The 17,804-nt window shown below is 36.1% G+C and overlaps 1 long non-coding RNA gene across 1 annotated transcript; it reads right to left on the reverse strand.

The window, feature by feature from the left end:
* Nucleotides 1-14,073: 14,073 nt before the first annotated feature.
* Nucleotides 14,074-17,542, reverse strand: LOC117291197. Its single transcript, XR_004519138.1, has 3 exons — nt 17,406-17,542; nt 15,878-15,977; nt 14,074-14,095 (listed from the first exon to the last, which is right to left on the reverse strand). It is a non-coding gene; the product is annotated as an uncharacterized LOC117291197 (long non-coding RNA).
* Nucleotides 17,543-17,804: the final 262 nt, after the last annotated feature.

Raw genomic sequence — 17,804 nt, forward strand, 5'->3', positions numbered from 1 at the left:
AAGGTAATGCATGTTCACTAAATTCCCACATTAAACTTATAAGTTCAATTCACAATAGCGTAACTACCAATGTTGTATCTTCTGAAAAGGCCGCATCTTATAGCTTGTTCTGTGACTTTATAATCTCAATCTTGGGAAGTTTTTGAAGTCCACAAAGGGACACAGCGAGTCAAAAATTACTAAGTGTTTTTGTCAAAAAATGACTAAGTCCAAAAAAAGACTAAGTACAAACATCGACTATAAGTTTCTGTTCAAAAAAATTACTAAGTACAAACAATGGATAGTGTTTTGGTCAAAAAATGACTAAGTCCACAATAGGACACAGAAAGTCAATAATTACTAAGTACAAACATTGACTATGAGTTTCTGCTCAAAAAATTACTAAGTACAAACAATGGCTAATGTTTTGGTCAAAAAAATGACTAAGTCCACAATAGGACATAAAAAGTCAATAATTACTAAGTGTTTTTGTAAAAAAAATGACTAAGTCCAAAAAAGACTAAGTACAAACATTGACTATGAGTTTCTGCTCAAAAAATGACTAAGTACAAACAATGGCTAGTGATTTGGTCAAAAAATGACTAAGTCCACAATGGGACTCCATTTTATTGTTATTTAAAGTCACAACAAGCTATAAGACGATACCTTTAATAAGGGGCTGCATTCCATTTTGATGTACCAAGCTATATAATCTAATGGTAATTTGAATTTGACGCCTTGTATAAGTGTCATGTGCAAATTTCTAGTTGATTACATTGTTGGTGTACATTACTATGGGATACAGTCTCTTCTGCACCCCTATAGGGGGTGTACTTGGTTGATCAAGATTTTAATAATAGGGGGGGTAGGGCCAAAGTTTTTACGCAGTTAATTTCGAACCGTACAACGGCACGAGAAATATTTTTGGCTGACTTAGTCTATATAAAAAAGGCGTTTTTTAAGGGATTTTTTTGATTTTTTTTAAGCACCACTGAACTGTAGAAGCAGCAGAGTTGCGCAAACGTGTGTGCCGGTCAGTGTGGCCAACTACTATCTAGAAAGTGAAGCGACTTAATGATCTAAGTATTAATGGAAGGAAAGCATTTTATTAAGTTAAATCAAGTTAATGTTTCATTGATAGTCTGTTTTACCAAAGTCCTACTTTACATGATTGACAAACTAAAAAGATTGTTTTTTAAAAGTCCGAAGCCAAAAACAAACTAAAGATTTTTTTTTTGCAAAGTCCAAAGCAAAAGTCGGAAAGGATTCTGTTGCCCGTTAAAATGTTTGATGAATCTGTATCAAGTGTACCATCGGACGTCTCCCCCTGTTCGGGCAAACACGTCGCTAAGTTCTTAGAGTAAAGTTTCAAGTTTGAATTTTGGTTGAAGTGTAAAAGGATGCTTCCAGTCCGTCACCGATTGAGTCCTGTACCATCAGAATAACGAAGACTTCAACCCAGATGATGATGCGCTGATCAGAGAAACAAGATTCCAACATGGCGGCTGAACTTGAAAAATTTTGTTAATTTTTGTGACAAGCACAAAAAACAGAACAGCATACTCAGGAATGTATTGGTTTCACTTGCATTAGAAGTACTACAATTTTTCATAAATTTGTTTCAAATCAATCATAAGTTTTGGATTTGTTAAAACTTCGCAACATTTTAACAGTGTGTGTGATTACACGTTCAAACGATCAAAGTCAAATTTCAAAGTCAAAAGTGAGGTTGTACACAAACATCAGATTTGCATCTTCATTGCATTGAGTATCATTGCAGGAGATATTGTAGATGACATTGGGTTTATGGAGGATAACTAGACTGAGAAAAAAAAACTCTTAAAAAAACCCTAACCTATCTCTAAACAAATTCTAAACTCCTAAGTACAACAAAGTTTCAAATCCTACGGAACTACAAATTGCTAATGAAGTCCCAATAAAGTATTGAACATCTAGGATCAACAACTACTCCTACTGATAAACTTAATGTAAACCTGCAAACCAACAACTGCATGCTAATGATTTTCGCACCAGTTTTAAATTACAATGTTTTTGCATAAAAATGAGTCCAACGTCGATGTCGGAAAATTAAGGTGTTATCAGTGACGATAAGATCCTAAGTACAACAAAGTTCCAAATCCTACAGAACTACAAGTTGCTGATGAAATCCCAATAAAGTATTGAACATCTAGGATCAACAACTACTCCTACTGATTAACTTCATGTAAATCTGCAAACCAACCACTGCATACTAATGATTTCGTACCAATTATAAACTACAATGTTTTTGCATAAAAATGAGTCTGACGTCGATGTCAGGAAATTAAGGTTTTATCAGTGGCGATAAGATCCCTGATAACTTGGTGTATTTTCCATCTAGAAAGACACCTGTGATTCTGCAAACAGTGCATGACTAAAGTAACAAAGTGACGTCTTATTTAGAATACCTATTCCTGCTGTGTCTTTTTGGCATAATATTAATAACAAAATCAATCTAACAAGCAAATTGAGAAATAACTAATTTAGTTATTCGTTTAATAATTCTACACTAATACTGGACTAGTGTTTATGCTTCCTATAACTACCTAGCCATGTGACAAATTACTATGTTTGTTCTGAGGTTATTTAACTGAATAAGTCTACACTAATACTGCTAATACGCTAATAAACACCTAGTTTGATCCATTGTACATTTCGCTGTTGTACATGTTGAGACATTCTCATGCTAACCATAAAAGAATTAAAAGAATTGATGGACACGGCACAAAATTTGTTTTGTTTCAAAGAGATCTTAAAAAAAAAATAATACAATTGTTATACTGACAAAAAACTAGTAGGTTGCATTTGTTCCCAACAGTTCTACGGGTTTAATATCTTAAACTTGCCTACTCTTTTTAGAACCTGTCAAAATATTAATGACCAAGTGTCTTTGTCACTTTAACAGCCTAAATAACTAGAGGAAACAAGATTCAAACATTGCGGCTGAACAAAGTGTGAGTGTTTGTAAACCGCCTGAGTGTCGTCACCATGTTCAGCTGGAAAAGGGTTAACCAATTGTAAAAACTGTTCACTATTATCAATAATTAATACCCTGAAGGATTGAAAACACCTACTGCAGCTAAATTACTATGTTTATGACAAATTTATACAAATCATGCACACCACAGTGGCAGTATTTGTTAAAAAAGCAATGTCTATTGGTCAACATCATTTGTAAATTATTTCCTCAACTGATTCTCGTTAACATACCTACTGTAGAGTCTGTCATAAAGCTGACCACTTAAAACCTACAATGAACAACCAAGTTAATTGGTCACTGAAATAGACCAATAGTTAACGTCATAGACTGAATATTGTCAACCAGTTCAACAGGGGTTTTAACTAAATCTAAAATCTAATTACTATTTACTCCTACGAAGGAGTGTACATACAACCTACTGTGGCTGAGAATTGAACCGGTCACAATTACCTAATGCACAACGGCATCTATCTAAGCGACGATGTTTCTTCTATAAAGGACCGTTAACTTCCTACACAATCCCAATGTCATCTTTGATATCTCCTTTTGATACAGTCAAAACTTCTTAACACAAGTGAAACCAATGTAAAAGCCTGAGTACCTGATTGAAATGTGAATAGCCATGTTCAGAATCTCGTTTCTCCGACCCTCACACCAACATCTGGGTAGAAGTCTCCGTCATCCGTCAAGTTCAGAGGCTCCCTCAGATCAGAAGAGGATGTCCAGTGTAGAGAAGTTGCTCAAAAAGTAGACCCGTTTACACAGGAACAGTATAGAGAGACGGGTACCAACTTAGGATAACAAAATGATCAGGTAAAAAATGTGCAAAAAAGTGCAATGGTCCTCAGTCCTTGACACTTTTGATACAGGCCCCCAAAGACTTCAACAGGCAACCAAATCCTTTCTTTCTTAGGTTTCGTTTTTTTGTCGGAGATCGAGAAAGTTGAAATAGTTTGTCAATCATGTAAGGTAGGACACCGGTAAGACAGACTACCAGCGCCACATTAACAAGATTTCACTTAATAAAATGCTTACCCAACCATTAACTCTTGGATCATTAGGTCGTCACACTTTCCAGATAGTAGTTGGCCACACCGACCGGCACACACGTTTGCACAACTCTGCTGCTTCTACAGTTCAGTGGTGCTTTCTACAGCATTTAATGAATGGTAACCAATTAATTTACAACATAATTTTTCAAATTATAAAAACAGCCAAGTACAACATTTACAATCCTTGAGTTGAAATAAAGTTATCTCTGAAATTAGATTTTTTTTTGTATCAGCTGATGCAAAAAAAAACTCAATAAAATTTAGAACTTAATTATTACTGTCGCAGCAATGCAAAGAAGAAAAAAACAACATTTTCAAATGAAGTTTGTGACTGTTTCATAAAAACTATTGTACTTTTTAATCAATTTTATTTTGAATTTTGGACAGGTGTAAATCACACTCGTCCAAACATGTCATGCCTAAAATGAATAAATTTGGTTAAATTGATGACGTAGACGTATTTCATTTTGAGTTTGGACAGGTGTGCATCACACTTATCCAAACATGTCGTACCAAAATAGAATAAATTTAGTTAAAATGATGACGTACTTGTACGTCATGAAGATTGGTCCCAAGAATACAACTTTAGGATGTGTTTCGCTTGCATTAATTGTATTGAGTGCAAGTTGTACTTGGCTTCACAATCATCAAAGTATCAATATAGAACCAGAGACACTCCCACAATTTGAGTCACAAGCAAATTCTACAGAAAGTTTTGTTTTCCTAAACAGGAAAACAAACATTTCTGTAAAATTTGCTAAGATATTCCAACTCTGGGAAAAATCTAGAAAAGAAGAGTTTTTAAAGTGAGCAAAGTTTTAAAAGTAGTAGGGGAAAAAAAGTTTGCCAAGAGAGTAAAAAAAAAAAATAAGATTTTAAAATTCTGTATTTTGGGAAGTAAAGTCGAACGTTCTATATGAAAAATGTACGCATTTTGTATATAAAGTAATGTGAACTCATTTCGTGGGAATGTCTCAATAAAGTGTTTAAATAATTTATGTAAAATACACAAATATTTTGCAGTTGTGACCCAAATTACCAAAATGGACAAATCTTTTCGCAGTGTCGTATTTCCTGTTCCAAAATTATGTTTAAAGCCAAAATTAAGAATAGCTTTGATTAACAACAATTTATTTTGCGTATGTGGCCAACACAAAGAATGATAAGCGAAATGTTTCTTGAAATGATTTGTCTTCTTCTTTTTGTGAAGTTGGATCACAGATGCAGTCAAATGCACAATTATGAATAAATCCAGGCCTGATACTTCACGGAGGCAACGAAGGCGATAGCCTCGATGCCCCCTGGTCATTGCCTTGGTGCCCTTGAAATGATCCAGTACAGATTTACAATTTCCTCATAGGGTGCCTTTTACCAAGGAGAAAATGCTCCGGTGCCCTTGCCTTTTCAAAAAAAGAAGCATACAGGCCTGTTAGTCTATAGAAACAATTCACAACACATGATTCAAGATTTATCATTGTGTTATTGCAACAAATACCCCAGGTGGGAAGGGGGGGGGGGGGCAGAGGTAAAATGGCAAGTGGCCATTTCTGATATGCAGCCGTTTACAGTAACCTTACCCCACAGAGGAAGGGTCAGAGGTCACACGGCAGGTGGATTAATATAAAGTACCAGTCATTTCCCCCAGGTAGGAAGGGGCAAAGGTCATGTATGTACATATGAACCTCAACATTTAGTTTGCTGCGACACAATCCCTAGCAGAAAGGGTTGAAAGTCCTGTGTGATGGTAGTGGTACAAAAGTAATCCACTAAACTAAAACTTGACTAAGTTTGCTGTGACCCAATCCCAAGCAGAAAGGGATGAAAGTCACGTGTGATGGTAGTGGTACAACAGTAATCCACTAATGTAAAACGTTACTAAGTTTGCTGTGACCCAATCCCTAGCAGAAAGGGATGAAAGTCACGTGTGATGGTAGTGGTACAACAGTAATCCACTAATGTAAAACGTTACTAAGTTTGCTGTGACCCAATCCCTAGCAGAAAGGGATGAAAGTCACGTGTGATGGTAGTGGTACAACAGTAATCCACTAAACTAAAACTTGACTAAGTTTGCTGTGACCCAATCCCTAGCAGAAAGGGATGAAAGTCACGTGTGATGGTAGTGGTACAACAGTAATCCACTAATGTAAAACGTCACTAAGTTTGCTGTGACCCAATCCCTAGCAGAAAGGGATGAAAGTCACGTGTGATGGTAGTGGTACAACAGTAATCCACTAAACTAAAACTTGACTAAGTTTGCTGTGACCCAATCCCTAGCAGAAAGGGATGAAAGTCACGTGTGATGGTAGTGGTACAACAGTAATCCACTAATGTAAAACGTTACTAAGTTTGCTGTGACCCAATCCCTAGCAGAAAGGGATGAAAGTCACGTGTGATGGTAGTGGTACAACAGTAATCCACTAAACTAAAACTTGACTAAGTTTGCTGTGACCCAATCCCTAGCAGAAAGGGATGAAAGTCACGTGTGATGGTAGTGGTACAACAGTAATCCACTAATGTAAAACGTTACTAAGTTTGCTGTGACCCAATCCCTAGCAGAAAGGGATGAAAGTCACGTGTGATGGTAGTGGTACAACAGTAATCCACTAAACTAAAACTTGACTAAGTTTGCTGTGACCCAAACCCCCAGCAGAAAGAGATGAAAGTCACGTGTGATGGTAGTGGTACAACAGTAAGCCACTGATGTAAAACGTTACTCAGTTTGCTGCGACACAATCCCTAGCAGAATGGGATGAAAGTCATGCACCATGGTAGTGGTACAACAGTAAGCCACTGCTAGAGAACACGTTGATAGGTTCCTAGTTTGCTATGACGCAAACCCCTAGAAGAAAAGGGCAGCTCAGTCATTTAAACAGGGCAAGTGCACCAAGGTGGTTTTTCTTGGTAAAGGGCACCTCTATGGAATAATTGCAAGAACATTTCAAGGGGCACCCAGGCAATGACCAGTGGCAATGTTGCCTCCGTAATGCATCAGGCGTTTCGTTGTAACAGTATCGAGGATGACCAACTCTCAGGAAAAAGGGAGTTTTAGTCTGGTCATGACCCATAAGTTACTAAGTATGCCATAATCCTAACCAGAGCTAGAAGGCTTTTATAATAAAAGATGTGCACTCAAGTTTCTTGTTCGTTCTTTCAAGCGATCAACCCACCCCAGGGGTTAGGGGAGGATCAATCAATAACAACAATTGATGACGGTAAACAATTCAATTTCATTTTTTCAAACAAGCTATAAAGCACGAGTTATTGCAAACTAATGTAAGCAATACTGACAGTTTAAAAACACCTTTACCACAGTTCGGCCATTTTGTCTGGTTCCCAAGTACCGATCAAAACCCGCTCTAAACTCTCAAAGTTTGAAAAAAGGAACCAGACTAAATTTTGTTGTCAAGCCTCATTTTGTTTCTTGAGACAATCCTAATGGCACTGTCAGTGATAAAGGATCCAGATCTTATTTAAGTACCCATACTGGGATGGATGCTCAGCCTCCTCATCAGTAAGACATCTCTCTGGCATCAGGTGGTCGTCGCCGTCGGTGGTGATTTCATCTCCTTGTTCCAGTGAGCTCTTGCCTCGAGTTCCTCTCAGTGTAGACCGATCCGAAGATGTTGATTCTCTTCAGGAGTACTCAATCTCTTGATGCCTGTAAATAAAAAAATAAAACAAAATAAAAAATTACTTTTACATAAAAAATGAACCAAAAATCAAAAATTACTTTTACATAAAAAATGATCCTGGGGTCGATTTCACTTAGAAAGATGAAATAAAACAGTGAAAGTTTCAGCAAAATAGGTTAATTGGTTCTACTTGCTGAGTAAACAGAAAGAAGCAAAACCCTGTCACAGTAGCGATGAATCCATCCGAGGTAAAGATTTTGATACATCAACAAATTATGTTCGCTTTTTTTCTGAAACAGTTAACAACATTGGCCAGGGATTTCCTTACAGACGCAAACTCTTTATCACTGAATTTTGCTCCACTGTTTTCACAGGTAAAATATAAAACCTCTGAAATAAAACGAACCTATTTGTATATCAAAATATTTGGAGGGGTTTTATGTTATTTTTCAAAATTTACCAAATGTAAACTTTCAATTTGAAGTGGCGCAATTTTCAATCAAACACGGTTGAAAAATCGGCCAGGGGTTTCCTTACGGGTGGCGAACCCTTTGTCACTGAATTTTTGCTCTTCTATTTTCAGAGTTAAAAATATAAAACTAAATATTTGGGGGGCTTGTTTTTCAAAACTTATAAAATCACCTTATATGAAGTGGCGCATTTTTCAATGAATAAACACAGTCGAAAAATTTGCCTCCTCATCAGTAAGACATCTCTCTGGCATCAGGTGGTCGTCCTTGGTGATTTCATCTCCTCATTCCAGTGAGCTCTTGCCTTGAGTTCCTCTCAGTGTAGACTGATCCGAAGATGTTGATTCTCTTCAGGAGTATTCAATCTATTGATGCCTGTAAATAAAAAAATAAAAAAATAAAAAATTACTTTTACATAAAAATGAACCTTTGACCCTAACCATCTTGGGGTCGATTTCACTTAGAAAGATGAAATAAAACAGTGAAAGTTTCAGCAAAATAGGTTAATTGGTTCTACTTGCGGAGTAAACAGAAAGAAGCAAAACCCTGTCACAGTAGCGATGAATCCATCCGAGGTAAAGATTTCGATACATCAAATTATGTTCGCTTTTTTCCCCCGAAATAGTTATTAAAAAATCGGCCAGGGGTTTCCTTATGGGTGGCGAACCCTTTGTCACTGATTTTTGCTCCTGTTTTTACAGATAAAATATAAAACGTCTGAAACAAAACGAACCTATTTGTATAGCAAAATATTTGGAGGGGGTTTATGTTATTTTTCAAAATTTACCAAATGTTAACTTTCAATTTGAAGTGGCGCAATTTTCATCAAACATGGTTAAAAATCGGCTAGGGATTTCCTTACGGGTGGCGAACCCTTTGTCACTGAATTTTTGCTCTTCTGTTTTCAGAGTTAAAATTATAAAACTAAATATTTGGGGGCTTGTTTTTCAAAACTTATAAATCACCTTATATGAAGTGGCGCATTTTTCAATGAATAAACACAGTCGAAAAATTTGCCTCCTCATCAGTAAGACATCTCTCTGGCATCAGGTGGTCGTCGTTGGTGATTTCATCTCCTCGTTCCAGTGAGCTCTTGCCTTGAGTTCCTCTCAGTGTAGACAGATCCGAAGATGTTGATTCTCTTCAGGAGTTTTCAATCTCTTGATGCCTGTTAATCCAAAAAGAATAAAAATCAAAAATTACTTTTACATAAAAAATGAACCTTTGACCCTAACCATCCTGGGGTCGATTTCACTTAGAAAGATGAAATAAAACAGTGAAAGTTTCAGCAAAATAGGTTAATTGGTTCTACTTGCGGAGTAAACAGAAAGAAGCAAAACCCTGTCACAGTAGCGATGAATCCATCCGAGGTAAAGATTTCGATACATCAAATTATGTTCGTTTCTTTCCCCCAGAAATAGTTATTAAAAAATCGCCAGGGGTTTCCTTACGGGTGGCGAACCCTTTGTCACTGATTTTTGCTCCTATTTCACAGGTAAAATAAAAAACGTCTGAAACAAAACGAACCTATTTGTATATCAAAATATTTGGAGGGGGTTTATGTTATTTTTCAAAATTTACCAAATGTAAACTTTCAATTTGAAGTGGCGCAATTTTCATCAAACATGGTTAAAAATCGGCCAGGGGTTTCCTTACGGGTGGCGAACCCTTTGTCACTGAATTTTTGCTCTTCTGTTCTCAGAGTTAAAATTATAAAACTAAATATTTGGGGGCTTGTTTTTCAAAACTTATAAATCACCTTATATGAAGTGGCGCATTTTTCAATGAATAAACACAGTCGAAAAATTTGCCTCCTCATCAGTAAGACATCTCTCTGGCATCAGGTGGTCGTCGTTGGTGATTTCATCTCCTCGTTCCAGTGAGCTCTTGTCTTGAGTTCCTCTCAGTGTAGACTGATCCGAAGACGTTGATTCTCTTCAGGAGTTTTCAATCTCTTGATGCCTGTAAATCCAAAAAGAATAAAAATCAAAAATTACTTTTACATAAAAAATGAACCTTTGACCCTAACCATCCTGGGGTCGATTTCACTTAGAAAGATGATATAAAACAGTGAAAGTTTCAGCAAAATCGGTTAATTGGTTCTACTTGCGGAGTAAACAGAAAGAAGCAAAACCCCGTCACAGTAGCGATGAATCCACCCGAGGTAAAGATTTTGATACATCAAATTATGTTTGTTTTTCCCCCCCCGAAATAGTTATTAAAAAATCGGCCAGGGGTTTCCTTACGGGTGGCGAACCCTTTGTCACTGATTTTTGCTCCTGTTTTCACAGGTAAAATATAAAACGTCTGAAACAAAACGAATCTATTTGTATATCAAAATATTTGGAGGGGGTTTATGTTATTTTTCAAAATTTACCAAATGTTAACTTTCAATTTGAAGTGGCGCAATTTTCATCAAACATGGTTAAAAATCGGCCAGGGGTTTCCTTACGGGTGGCGAACCCTTTGTCACTGAATTCTTGCTCTTCTGTTTTCAGAGTTAAAAATATAAAACTAAATATTTGGGGGCTTGTTTTTCAAAACTTATAAATCACCTTATATGAAGTGGCGCATTTTTCAATGAATAAACACAGTCGAAAAATTTGCCTCCTCATCAGTAAGACATCTCTCTGGCATCAGGTGGTCGTCGTTGGTGATTTCATCTCCTCGTTCCAGTGAGCTCTTGCCTTGAGTTCCTCTCAGTGTAGACTGATCCGAAGATGTTGATTCTCTTCAGGAGTATTCAATATCTTGATGCCTGTTAATCCAAAAGAATAAAAATAAAAATTACTTTTACATAAAAAATTAACCTTTGACCCTAACCATCCTGGGGTCGATTTCACTGAGAAAGATGAAATAAAACAGTGAAAGTTTCAGCAAAACAGGTTAATTGGTTCTACTTGCGGAGTAAACAGAAAGAAGCAAAACCCTGTCACAGTAGCGATGAATCCATGAGGTAAAGATTTTGATTCATCAATAAATTATGTTCGCTTTTTTTCCCCCGAAATAGTTATTAAAAAATCGGCCAGGGGTTTCCTTACGGGTGGCGAACCCTTTGTCACTGATTTTTGCTCCTGTTTTCACAGGTAAAATATAAAACGTCTGAAACAAAACGAATCTATTTGTATATCAAAATATTTGGAGGGGGGTTTATGTTATTTTTCAAAATTTACCAAATGTAAACTTTCAATTTGAAGTGGCGCAATTTTCATCAAACATGGTTAAAAATCGGCCAGGGGTTTCCTTACGGGTGGCGAACCCTTTGTCACTGAATTTTTGCTCTTCTGTTCTCAGAGTTAAAATTATAAAACTAAATATTTGGGGGCTTGTTTTTCAAAACTTATAAATCACCTTATATGAAGTGGCGCATTTTTCAATGAATAAACACAGTCGAAAAATTTGCCTCCTCATCAGTAAGACATCTCTCTGGCATCAGGTGGTCGTCGTTGGTGATTTCATCTCCTCGTTCCAGTGAGCTCTTGTCTTGAGTTCCTCTCAGTGTAGACTGATCCGAAGACGTTGATTCTCTTCAGGAGTTTTCAATCTCTTGATGCCTGTAAATCCAAAAAGAATAAAAATCAAAAATTACTTTTACATAAAAAATGAACCTTTGACCCTAACCATCCTGGGGTCGATTTCACTTAGAAAGATGATATAAAACAGTGAAAGTTTCAGCAAAATCGGTTAATTGGTTCTACTTGCGGAGTAAACAGAAAGAAGCAAAACCCCGTCACAGTAGCGATGAATCCACCCGAGGTAAAGATTTCGATACATCAAATTATGTTTGTTTTTTCCCCCCCGAAATAGTTATTAAAAAATCGGCCAGGGGTTTCCTTACGGGTGGCGAACCCTTTGTCACTGATTTTTGCTCCTGTTTTCACAGGTAAAATATAAAACGTCTGAAACAAAACGAATCTATTTGTATATCAAAATATTTGGAGGGGGTTTATGTTATTTTTCAAAATTTACCAAATGTTAACTTTCAATTTGAAGTGGCGCAATTTTCATCAAACATGGTTAAAAATCGGCCAGGGGTTTCCTTACGGGTGGCGAACCCTTTGTCACTGAATTCTTGCTCTTCTGTTTTCAGAGTTAAAAATATAAAACTAAATATTTGGGGGCTTGTTTTTCAAAACTTATAAATCACCTTATATGAAGTGGCGCATTTTTCAATGAATAAACACAGTCGAAAAATTTGCCTCCTCATCAGTAAGACATCTCTCTGGCATCAGGTGGTCGTCGTTGGTGATTTCATCTCCTCGTTCCAGTGAGCTCTTGCCTTGAGTTCCTCTCAGTGTAGACTGATCCGAAGATGTTGATTCTCTTCAGGAGTATTCAATATCTTGATGCCTGTTAATCCAAAAGAATAAAAATAAAAATTACTTTTACATAAAAAATTAACCTTTGACCCTAACCATCCTGGGGTCGATTTCACTGAGAAAGATGAAATAAAACAGTGAAAGTTTCAGCAAAACAGGTTAATTGGTTCTACTTGCGGAGTAAACAGAAAGAAGCAAAACCCTGTCACAGTAGCGATGAATCCATGAGGTAAAGATTTTGATTCATCAATAAATTATGTTCGCTTTTTTTTCCCCCGAAATAGTTATTAAAAAATCGGCCAGGGGTTTCCTTACGGGTGGCGAACCCTTTGTCACTGATTTTTGCTCCTGTTTTCACAGGTAAAATATAAAACGTCTGAAACAAAACGAACCTATTTGTATATCAAAATATTTGGAGGGGGGTTTATGTTATTTTTCAAAATTTACCAAATGTAAACTTTCAATTTGAAGTGGCGCAATTTTCATCAAACATGGTTAAAAATCGGCCAGGGGTTTCCTTACGGGTGGCGAACTCTTTGTCACTGAATTTTTGCTCTTCTGTTCTCAGAGTTAAAATTATAAAACTAAATATTTGGGGGCTTGTTTTTCAAAACTTATAAATCACCTTATATGAAGTGGCGCATTTTTCAATGAATAAACACAGTCGAAAAATTTGCCTCCTCATCAGTAAGACATCTCTCTGGCATCAGGTGGTCGTCGTTGGTGATTTCATCTCCTCGTTCCAGTGAGCTCTTGTCTTGAGTTCCTCTCAGTGTAGACTGATCCGAAGACGTTGATTCTCTTCAGGAGTTTTCAATCTCTTGATGCCTGTAAATCCAAAAAGAATAAAAATCAAAAATTACTTTTACATAAAAAATGAACCTTTGACCCTAACCATCCTGGGGTCGATTTCACTTAGAAAGATGATATAAAACAGTGAAAGTTTCAGCAAAATCGGTTAATTGGTTCTACTTGCGGAGTAAACAGAAAGAAGCAAAACCCCGTCACAGTAGCGATGAATCCACCCGAGGTAAAGATTTCGATACATCAAATTATGTTTGTTTTTTCCCCCCGAAATAGTTATTAAAAAATCGGCCAGGGGTTTCCTTACGGGTGGCGAACCCTTTGTCACTGATTTTTGCTCCTGTTTTCACAGGTAAAATATAAAACGTCTGAAACAAAACGAACCTATTTGTATATCAAAATATTTGGAGGGGGGTTTATGTTATTTTTCAAAATTTACCAAATGTAAACTTTCAATTTGAAGTGGCGCAATTTTCATCAAACATGGTTAAAAATCGGCCAGGGGTTTCCTTACGGGTGGCGAACTCTTTGTCACTGAATTTTTGCTCTTCTGTTCTCAGAGTTAAAATTATAAAACTAAATATTTGGGGGCTTGTTTTTCAAAACTTATAAATCACCTTATATGAAGTGGCGCATTTTTCAATGAATAAACACAGTCGAAAAATTTGCCTCCTCATCAGTAAGACATCTCTCTGGCATCAGGTGGTCGTCGTTGGTGATTTCATCTCCTCGTTCCAGTGAGCTCTTGTCTTGAGTTCCTCTCAGTGTAGACTGATCCGAAGACGTTGATTCTCTTCAGGAGTTTTCAATCTCTTGATGCCTGTAAATCCAAAAAGAATAAAAATCAAAAATTACTTTTACATAAAAAATGAACCTTTGACCCTAACCATCCTGGGGTCGATTTCACTTAGAAAGATGATATAAAACAGTGAAAGTTTCAGCAAAATCGGTTAATTGGTTCTACTTGCGGAGTAAACAGAAAGAAGCAAAACCCCGTCACAGTAGCGATGAATCCACCCGAGGTAAAGATTTCGATACATCAAATTATGTTTGTTTTTTCCCCCCCCCGAAATAGTTATTAAAAAATCGGCCAGGGGTTTCCTTACGGGTGGCAAACCCTTTTTCACTGATTTTTGCTCCTGTTTTCACAGGTAAAATATAAAACGTCTGAAATAAAATGAACCTACTTGTACATCAAAATATTTTGGGGGTTTACGTTAATTTTCAAATTAATTTGAAGTGGCGCAATCTCCAATCAAACACTATTAAAAGATTGGCCAGGGGTTTCCTTACGGGTGGCGAACCCTTGGTTACTGAGTTTTTGCTCTTCTGTTTTCAGAGTTAAAAATAAAACCAAATATTTGGGGGCTTGTTTTTCAAAGCTTACCAAATGATAAATCACCTAATAATATGAAGTGGCGCATTTTTCAATTAATAAACAGTTAAAAATTTGGCCAAAAATATTTAAAAATCTCCTTTTAAAATGAAGTGGTCCATTTATCAATTAAACAGTTAGAAAATTGGCCATAGGTTATCCTACGGGTGGCGAACCCATATCACTGAATTTTGCTCTGCTTAAGAGTTTAATATAAAACCTCTGAAATAAAACAAAACTATTTCTAACCAAATATTTTGGTGGAGGGTAATTTTCAAAAAATTACCAAAAGATAAATAACAAAATCGCCTTTTAAAATGAAGTGGTACATTTTTCAATTAAACACAGTTAGAAAATTGGCCAGAGGTTATCCTACGGGTGGTGAACCCATTGTCACAACCTCTGAAACAAAATAAACAAAGAACTTTGGGGTTGCTTTTTTTTTCAAAATTTACCAAATGATAAACCACCTTTTATTCAAAACAAAGTTTTGCATTTCACTTTTAAACAATTTCATAATTGACCAGCGGTTCCCCTACAGGTGGCAAACCCTTTACAATGATTTGTTTTTGTTTCTTTCCTGAAATAAAATAAAACGGTGCACCTAAATAATTTGGGGGTAATATTCTTCAAAAGAAACCATATGAAATAAATCGCCTAATAAATTTCATCTTTTGTGCATCTTTTTTTTCATAAACCGATTTCAAAAATGGCCAGAGGTTTCCCTGTGGGTCGTGAACCCTTTTTACAGATTTTAATCGTACATGTTTTCATTCATTCAGAGTTAAATATAAATGATGAAACCTCTGAAACAAAATGTTTTGGAGGTTAGGCCGAGTAAAAAAAGAAACATGTTTAGTGTCCGATTTCTCAAAAAAAGGAAGGAGGAGGGGCTTTTATTTTTTATTTTATTTTTCAAGATGGCTGCCATTGTTTTTTCTACTGCTGAAACACAATACATAAATGAAACATTTTGGTAAAGACATTCAGACAAGACATTCAGATTGCTTTAGTTGAGAATGTTTAAAATAACCCTCTAGGAAAAAATAATAATAATAATACAAATAAAAGTGTGCATAAAAAATAAAATAAAAAAGGAGGCAGCCTGTGAAAAGGAAGCGGGCGAGGATGCTAAACATGTATCTTTTTGTACTTGGCCTGAACAGCAAGATATAACCCTAAACAATTTGGATATTTCCTAAGATAAAACTCCAGTGTTTCACTCACCAGTGGTCCTAGGTCTTTCTGGCTGACGACCTCATGACAACCTTCAACAGTTCTGCCAGAGTTGAGACGCAGGTATGAATGACCACACCATGTGATGCAGCTGTAATGAGAAGGAAGGCAATAAGTGACTTTTCATTCATTCAAAAATATGCTGTCTGTGCTAATGATAGATGTTGTCTTTACAAAAAGGTGAGTTTTGATTAAATTACCTTTATAGCTAGTTCTAAGCCTAGTTTTCATTGTTTTGCACCTCAAAATGTTAGAATATTGATAACATTTCCTTTGATAGGGTAAAACAAATAGTTTTATTGTGTTCTTTGATTAGTTTGTTTCGATTTGATTAAAAACCTAGCTTGCAGGAAAGGAAACATAAATTAATATTTATAAATAATAAAAAAAATATAAAAAAAATCAGTCACCACTGATACACAGAACAAAATTCACTGATAATATTAATAAACACAACTCGACACAAGTGTTACATTTTGTTGAAAATCTGTGAAAGGAATGTAATTTTAGGGAAAAGTTTCCGTATGGCGCCACCACTTTTTCATTCGATATGAAATAATATAGTATCTAATTTACCTCAATGAGATATCCGTTTTTGTAAAAATGAGTGAAAAGGTGGTGGCGCCATACGGGAAGTTATCCAATTTTAACTTAAAAAAAAAATGTGTCGGTGATCGACTTTGTAATCATGAGTGCCTGGCAACAGCGCAGCAGGTTGCAAAGCACAAACCATGCTTCATGAAGATTTGAAAAACTGTAACATTCATTTCCAAAAAAGACAAGTCAGACAGTCAATGGGGATAACTTTCCGTATGGTGCCATCACTTTTTTACTCATTTTTACAAAGGGATATCTCATTTGAGGTAAATTAGATACTATTCTTTTATATCGAATAAAAAAGTGGTTGTGCCAAGGGTATTTCTTTTAGGTTTTTTTTACCACAACTAAAAAAGATTTTGAATTTATTTATAAATGTTTTTTTTACTATAAATTATACTAACATGACCAAACAATGGCGGATGATCCACCAACAGGATCCACCAGAATGCAATCATTAATTACAAAGGATGACAAGAAAGGCAATGGATAACTTTCCGTATGGCGCCACCAGCTTTTCACTAATATTTACAAAAAGGGATGTCTCATTGAGGTAAATTACTTCCTATATTATTTAATATTGAAAACTTAGTTTACAATTTTTTTTATTTATATTAAAAAAAAAAAAAAAAAAATATTCATTTTTGTTTTGTTTTAAAACTATGAAATTATCAGTCACATGTCATTTACATCATCAGACTCACAGTCATTGAGCTGAATCTGCGTTAATGTATTTAATATTCAAAGTCTGAGTGTTGCGATCATGCATAAGCCTCCTCCTCCCCCCCCCCCGCCTTGACCACGTCCCGACCCCGCCTACCCCTTTTATAAATAACGCACAAGTCAATGCCGCCAAGGGGGCTATCACACACAATTTTACAAGCTCTGGTTTCCACAATAAATATATATATTCCAAACTTACTTTTTGCATCTACTTTGTGTAGACATGTCTTGCATTTCATAACTACCATTCCTGTTTCAGGAAACGGTAAAATGGAGCCAAAATGCGGGCAAAATTCTCTCGAAGAAACAACTCAATCCTCCCCGTCCATGTTTCTAATCCAGCGTGCGTTTCTGAATGAGACGCAAACGATTTATCAAGCCTAACTTCACCCATTCGTTCAGTGTTGAATTTGGTTTAGGGTATCTGACTAGGTATTAAAATAGGAATCGCGCCCTCTGTTGGTGAATTGTAGAGTCTCCCGCGCAAAGTTAATGAGTTGTATTAATTAATTGATGCACTTTCTGGATGATTTTGATTAATTCTGATTAAAAATACCAAGCGCAACAGGATAAACAATGAAATTAATTAAACATTATC

Source organism: Asterias rubens, chromosome 6 (genome assembly GCF_902459465.1).
Source record: "Asterias rubens chromosome 6, eAstRub1.3, whole genome shotgun sequence".
Taxonomy (NCBI): Eukaryota; Metazoa; Echinodermata; class Asteroidea; order Forcipulatida; family Asteriidae; genus Asterias; species Asterias rubens.